Consider the following 6,994-nt stretch of genomic DNA (forward strand, 5'->3'; position numbering starts at 1 on the left):
CAACACACGCAGTCACGTCGCGCAGCGAACGTCGTCGCACCCCGCCGCCCGTTGTCATGCCGTCGTCGCCCGCGACCTCGCCACGCCGCCCGCAGAAGCATCGTTGTCGCACCCTGCAGAGCCCCGTGTACGCCGCGCCGCCCGCTACCGCGCCAGCATGCACGCCCCGCCGCCCGCAGCGCCCGCCGTCGCCCTGTCGCTCCTCGCTAGAGCGTCGGCCCGCCCGCAGCCTCCTCGCCTTGCTCCAGCCACGTCCCGCGCCCGGTCTGGGAATGGAGCAGAACGAACGCGTCCGGGACAAAAAATAGGGATGCTCGCACGCGTTGGGACGATGCATGTGTCTGTTTATCCCCAAAGGACGCGGACGGACAGGATGGGGTCTAGCGTTGGAGTCGGCTTGAAGGTTTTATAATATCTTATCATTATATTATTCTATGTTGTATTATTATTTGAATTTTAACTCTAATGTATTACTTAATATGATCATATGACATATTTCAAGACAAAATTAGCTGTCAGTGGACTCGAAACTGAATGATGATAATGTAAAAATCGACACTAATCCCACGGATTGTGTGATTTTGGATAGACTCCCTAAGAATTTACCTACATCAAACACATCATCAAACCTTGAGCTTAACTTGGCAATAGTTTCTTCTTTCACCATCTTGTGCACCAACATGCTTGATGATGTCCCTTTGTTGTAGTAAGCCACATTTTTTGAGATCATTTTGTGCTCTAGCTAATATACTCTTGTGTTATTAAAATTGACATAACTGCGATTTCACAGGAGTGACAGGAAAAAGCTATAATCATTATCATATTAGTTTAAATTTGAGACAAATAAGGAACATACTAAAGAATGATGAAGACATGGATGATGATTGCTTTAATATTGTTGTGCGTATATTAGCATAGCACGGTGTCTAATTTGTTGGAGACATTCCAGTTCACTACATGGTTGTTTGGTTTCTAATTTCATGCACTCATGATGCGATGGTGGGCTACATTTTCCATTACACAGGGTGATTATTTACACCATAGTCATTTCTATATACGTTGCACATAGTATTATTTTTTAAATAACAATGATGTATAATGCATATGTAGGATTATATTCGACTGAGGAGGCAAATTTTGGACATGTTTTGAAGTAAGGGAATGAAGCTCTAAACAATATCTTAGCCATGGAACGAAGCATTCAGATTGCATCAATACATGAAACTTTAAGAGAGAATCATCGTCAAAGAACAAATAGTAGATATTGTTTCTTAGTTGTTTTTTCTAAATATTTTTGTAACTAATTATAATACATTTATGTGACTGTGAATTTATGTGAAGACATAGTAGTAGTGGCACTGTACTGTAGTTGGCCTGGCCAGTACAGTGCTGCTCATGCTTAGTAGTGGCATGTGTGCTTAAATAATTCACCACCGACACTTGCGTCATTGCGTGCCCCGGGTCTCAGCTCAAGTACATAAGGCGCATACTCGTACAGTGGGCTTAATTAGTAGTAGTACAGTACTATGATGTTTTGTTAATCCTAAACAGTCGCCATCCTAAAGAAAATCTTACTACCACTAGCTGATCTAGGCAGATGGAGACCGGCGAGAAAGGGAGATGTCTGGCTTTCATTGGTGGCCGCAACGCAGTAACTTGGTCCTGGAGGCAACGTGCTCGTCACTTAGTCTGAACAAATTTTGAAATCACAGAACATATTCTGAAAATGCGAACATTTTTTTAATGTGTTAAAAAACTAAACGGTAATTTTTATAAATTCCAAACAGATATATTAAACACGAACATTTCTTGAAATTTGGAAAAAAAATCTTACAAAAGGATTTCTTTTGAAAATGAAAAAAGAAACCGAAGATAACCGGTAAAATAAACTCAGGATAAAAACTTGAACCTGAGCTGCTAGATGGGCCAGACTACTTGATGGAGTGATCGTTTTCCATCTTGTCAGAGGCGACAAGTGGGCCAGAGCCCGAAGCTGATGGGCCGAAGAACCAATCCCTGCGAGGCCGTTGGAAGACATCTTGTGCATTCTGATTTTTCTGAAGAAAAAAAAACAGAACCACACATGGCCACTGACAAAGTGACGAAGCAGCTCGTCTTGCGTATCGTAGCATCCAGGTGTTTTTTTTTTAGTTGTTGATTGTTTTTGGTCTTGCAGAATGCTTTAGCTGCCTCTTTCCCCATAGAAGTAAGTAAGTTGTATGATCAGCACTGGTCTCGAGTTTCTTTCCAGCTAAACCATTTTTCTTTCTGAACAATAATGGCTCTCTCAATCTCATCACATGCTTAGAGCAACAGCCAAGGCGAGCAATCCACCTGCTACCAGAAGAAGCGATCGAGCATCACTGCTGCACCTGCCACAGTTTTCGGCAAGAGCTGGCCATCCTGAAATCGATCAGGCCACAGTTTTTTCCAAATGCAGTTTGAGCTTCTCAGATCTAACGAGATGCGCTAGTAGCCAAGATCATCAGGCTAGCAAGCATCTCCGTCCAGGAGTCAACCGGATTGGTGCTCCTAATCAATGCACTCAAGCAGCACTAGTTTTTCTCCGGCGAGACCAGTACAGTGCAGTACTCCTGCTCAGCTTGACTGCCCAGTACGCACCCCCATGTGGCCATGTGTGCGCTAAACAATTAGTAGTACAAATTAGAGTGCCACTAACACTTGCGTCGTTGCGTTTGCGTGTCCCGTGCCTCGGCTCGACCCGAGGAGTAAACAAATTCGGTGGCGAGCAGCGCCGCGCAAGCTGGTCCTTGCAGCACGCATGTGGAAGCGAAGGGAGCGGGTTGAAAGGAGCTTAATTAGTACGGTACTATCATGTTTTGTTAATCCTAATCTAATCTGTCGCCGTCCTTAAGAAAATCTTACTGTCACGACCAGTTGATCGATCGATGTAGGCGGACGGCGACCCGCGAGAAAGGGAGATGTCTGGCTTTAATTGGTCGCGGTAATCGGGTAACTTGGTCCTGGAGGCAACGTGCTCGGCACTTGAGTTGAATGCCGATGGTACGTGAGTGAGCGCGACGGCCGGACGGCCGGCCGCCACGACGGTGACTCCCGGAGGCCTCCTTCCCTTGGCGCGGCCTGCACCGACGACGTCCATGAGATGAGATGGCCGGTCGGTTTGTTTGTTTGTTTGTTCACCGCTGCCGGTGACGGTGGCCCCTCGTTGCCTGCTTGCTGGTTGCTGGTTTTCACCTGCCGGAGTACCACACGTTACCGATTCGTCCAACAACACTATCTTAGCACGAGTAGACTCAAACACTATCTTAGCACGCCTTGTATGTAAATTCACAGGTCAAAGCGTACATCGCAGTCGGAATTTCGGATACGTACCGACCAATGTCAAGCGGCCTGAAACACTAGCCCTTTTTATCCTGGGGTGGGGTTGAGGGGGGCGTACGTGGACTCGCCGTCTTTGCCGTCAGCGGCGGCTATCGCCGGCTCCTCCTTTCGCCGGCCGGGAGAACATGTTCTGTGTCAAGCTAGGCCAGTCCACAATTCCTTTCACACAACGCGCACAGTCACGCAAACATGGTACACGGGCGACACACGGCCGATCCTGATCAGCGTGCTGGTCTCGACCGGGCTCTCAACAGCGACGCCCGAAGGCCGGTCGGCACGCCGAGTATTTTTCCACCCTGCAGCACATTCCTACAGCGACAGCCCCTAGTGCACCAGTCGTCCTTGTCACGAAAGGAGACAAAATTGGTGTTCCCTCTTACCTTGGACCATGGATCACGCAAATTCAATTTAACGGCCTTTTTTGAGACCTAACTTTGCACAAATATTTTACACTTTGGGCCTGAATGCATGGTTCTCCTGTTCGTGCACCCCAAAGAGGTCGGTCTGAAATCTTTCGAGGCAAATTAGGAGCAGGTTTGGTAGGTGCATGCGCCATTACTCTTCACTACCTTCCAAACAGAAATTTACTCTTCACTAATCACCGTACTCCTACTAAATTGGGTAAGCAAGATTTTTTTAGAGATAGAACAGTGGGTCAGTGGTACTGCGGTGGTGGTACTACTACGGCCCTCCTCCCCATGGTCCATCGATGGATGATATGTGATTGACCAGGCTGATAGGCCACCCCGGGTCCTCGGTGGATCGTGGCCACTCGGATAGGATCAGACAATTCGTGCACGGCCCGCCCGGATGGCCCGCACAGTTCCTAGCCGACGACACGGCGGGCCCGTTTGAGGATGACACGGTCAGTCCCCCTCCGCTGGATAAACGGAGTAATTCGTCACATTTCCAGAATTATTACTACCACGCCGCAAACACGATGCAACAAGAAAATGGGAAGCAGCAATTTCAAGCTAAGTAAAAATACGAATAGCAATACCGGATGAACTCTCGGAACACTCACTGGATAAACACCCCGTCGGTCGGCAACTTGGCGTCACCATTTTATTTTATTTAAATTTAAATGGAAACGGAAAGCATGATCACATATCCTACTTTAGAGTATTATTATCAGCATTAGCAAACTTCCGAGGCACCTTACTTGCTATACTTGCACAGCTGATGATGGCGCCGTCGTCACGGCATGAACAACCCCTTTCCACAATTAAAAAGCCGATTTGCATAACCTAATCCGACGGCGCTGCCGCTTTCCAGCCGGATGTGCGGCGTGGCAGTGGCAGAGGATACAATGCGTCCATATGGATGGATAGATACAGGTGTTTTCCTGCGCTCCGGCGCCTTTAATCAGAAGGCTCCTAATCATTCTTTAATCCTCCTGCTAGTGCATTGCTTAAACAAATTGGTTAACATGCCTCGGACCAACTAAATTACTAGCATTGTGCTCTGGCGAGTCTCATCCACAGAAACTACCCCCAGCCCGGCTTTCGCGCCCGCTAACTACCAACTGGCGGTCACATGGCCTCATGCATGCGTTGCTAGTTAATTTGGTTACTAGTGGTACACAAGGCTAGTGCAAATAATATGGTTACATGCATCTGGGTCAATACTAATCACGTTAGTCAGTGAAGTCTGGCCATGCATGTGAGCATCCTTGTGTTATCAAAGCATGAATTCCTAAAAAAAATTAGAATACTTCACCTGAATGGACATGGGATAGATTAGAGGGATCTATGAAACTAATGAAAAGCTTGCAACACACCCGAAACCTCTCTTGCTGCCGGCCAACTTGACTCGCACACTTCGAAGCGATTCTTTTCTGCGTCACTGATATTAGAATCACAGAAACATTCGTTATATAGGCATCGTACCACTAATCATATCATTAGCTCGGTTGTTAATAAACTTGGTTAGCATTATCCGCCGGCGGCGGTCTACAAAACCCTTGTAGCACAAACCGGGGGTCCACGCGCTTCCATGGGTTCCATTATTTCGGTCTGGTCCCACATTTCAGTGTACCAGCGCAGTCACTCATGGTATCCCCGGGTACCTTTCTGAGGGCACCCATCAGTGCGCCTAGCAACCGAGCTTTATTATTAGCACAGCATGAGAATTAAACTATTGACTCGCGAGTAATGAGTCTCGTCGTCGCCGGGCGCTCGGCGCCTTTGGCGGCCTCACGTTTGAGGTTTGACGGCTGGTTTGGCCGCATGCGCCGTGCTTTGCCAGTGGCCTGCCAGATCCACCGTCGATCGCCAGGATGCAGGCGGTGAATTTTGTCGCCGACGACGACGCAGATCCGGATCGGCAGTGCTCAGTGCTCACGGGAATTCGACAGCGGCAGTAACAAAGATCCGGCCGAGCGCTCCGGCCGGCCGGGGCCAGGTAGCCAGGTGGGAGCCAGCGCCTGCGCCTGCACGGTGGCCCAGATTTTGACCAGGGGAAACGACTCGACCGGATCTCCCCCGGCGGCGACAGCGCGCCAGTGCGCCACTGCCTAACACGTTGCCGGAATTAACTCCTCCTCCGCCTGCGCGCGCGCGCGACGGCGTGGCCCAGGGCCCAGACCGACTGCCTGCCTCCCTGCCGCGGCGGCACATGGAAGATCTGCCGCCGGTGGTGGCGCCTCGTCGACGTGGACGTGGCGTCGTGGCGCCCTGCCAGATTTCTGCCGCCGCGTGGCGTTACTGTGGGCGCGTCCTGGCCGGCGAGCGTGCGAGGCGCCCACCGCCACCGGGGCTGCGTGCACGGTCGTGTGGGTGTGGCCTGTCGGTTGGAACCGGAGCCGCCGCGGGTGCCCCGCCCACGGAAACGCACCGAGCGCGGGGGTCCGATCACGGTGGCGCCAACTGCGTTCACGTAGGCCGAGAGAGATAATGAGCTTCACGGTGGCGCGGCTAGCGAGGACGGAGCTGGCACGTCGTGCACGACCGGATGAGCGACGCGTGTGTGGCGTGGCGCCGTGTGGTGCGGTGCGGTGGCTTTCCAGGCGAGCCCGATCCGTGGCTCGGCGCCAGGGTGAGCGACGCGCGGTCCAGTTGTCAGCGTCGCGCACCTCCGTGAGGTACGCGGCACGGCAGCTGCGGAAAAGACAACTGGCCACCGCGAAACGAACGGGAAGATAGAAAAACGTTGCTACTTCTGGGCCATGGGCCATGGCAAAATCGCTGCGTCCACCAAACTCGTGCCGCGCGTCCACGCCGGATCCGGTTACGCCGGGAGAGCGACCCCAGCTGCGATTTTTCAAGCACGGTCGTTGGTGACAAGGGTTTTATTATACTCTTGGATTGGATCTGGTTTACCGCTTACTATTCCTGTTGTGTGAGTAGTCATCCCCTGTGTTGTCCTGTTCCATGAATCCAACCATGATTATCATCCTTCACCAAAATACTAGTACGTGTCATTTCATTTTTCACCAATGATGATACCACCCACAACCAAAAAAATGCTGTTTTTTTTACAAAAATAATAGTTCTATATGCAATTAAATTTTTTTAACCGGCGACGGCTCTCATATTCTTCTCCACTTTGTCTTTCTTACTGCTGACCGCTAACTTTCTCTGCTTTTCTCGCCGTCAATACGTCTTTCTAGAGGGAGCACTGCCTCTTACTT

This window comes from Triticum aestivum, chromosome 6B (genome assembly GCF_018294505.1).
Source record: "Triticum aestivum cultivar Chinese Spring chromosome 6B, IWGSC CS RefSeq v2.1, whole genome shotgun sequence".
Taxonomy (NCBI): domain Eukaryota; kingdom Viridiplantae; phylum Streptophyta; class Magnoliopsida; order Poales; family Poaceae; genus Triticum; species Triticum aestivum.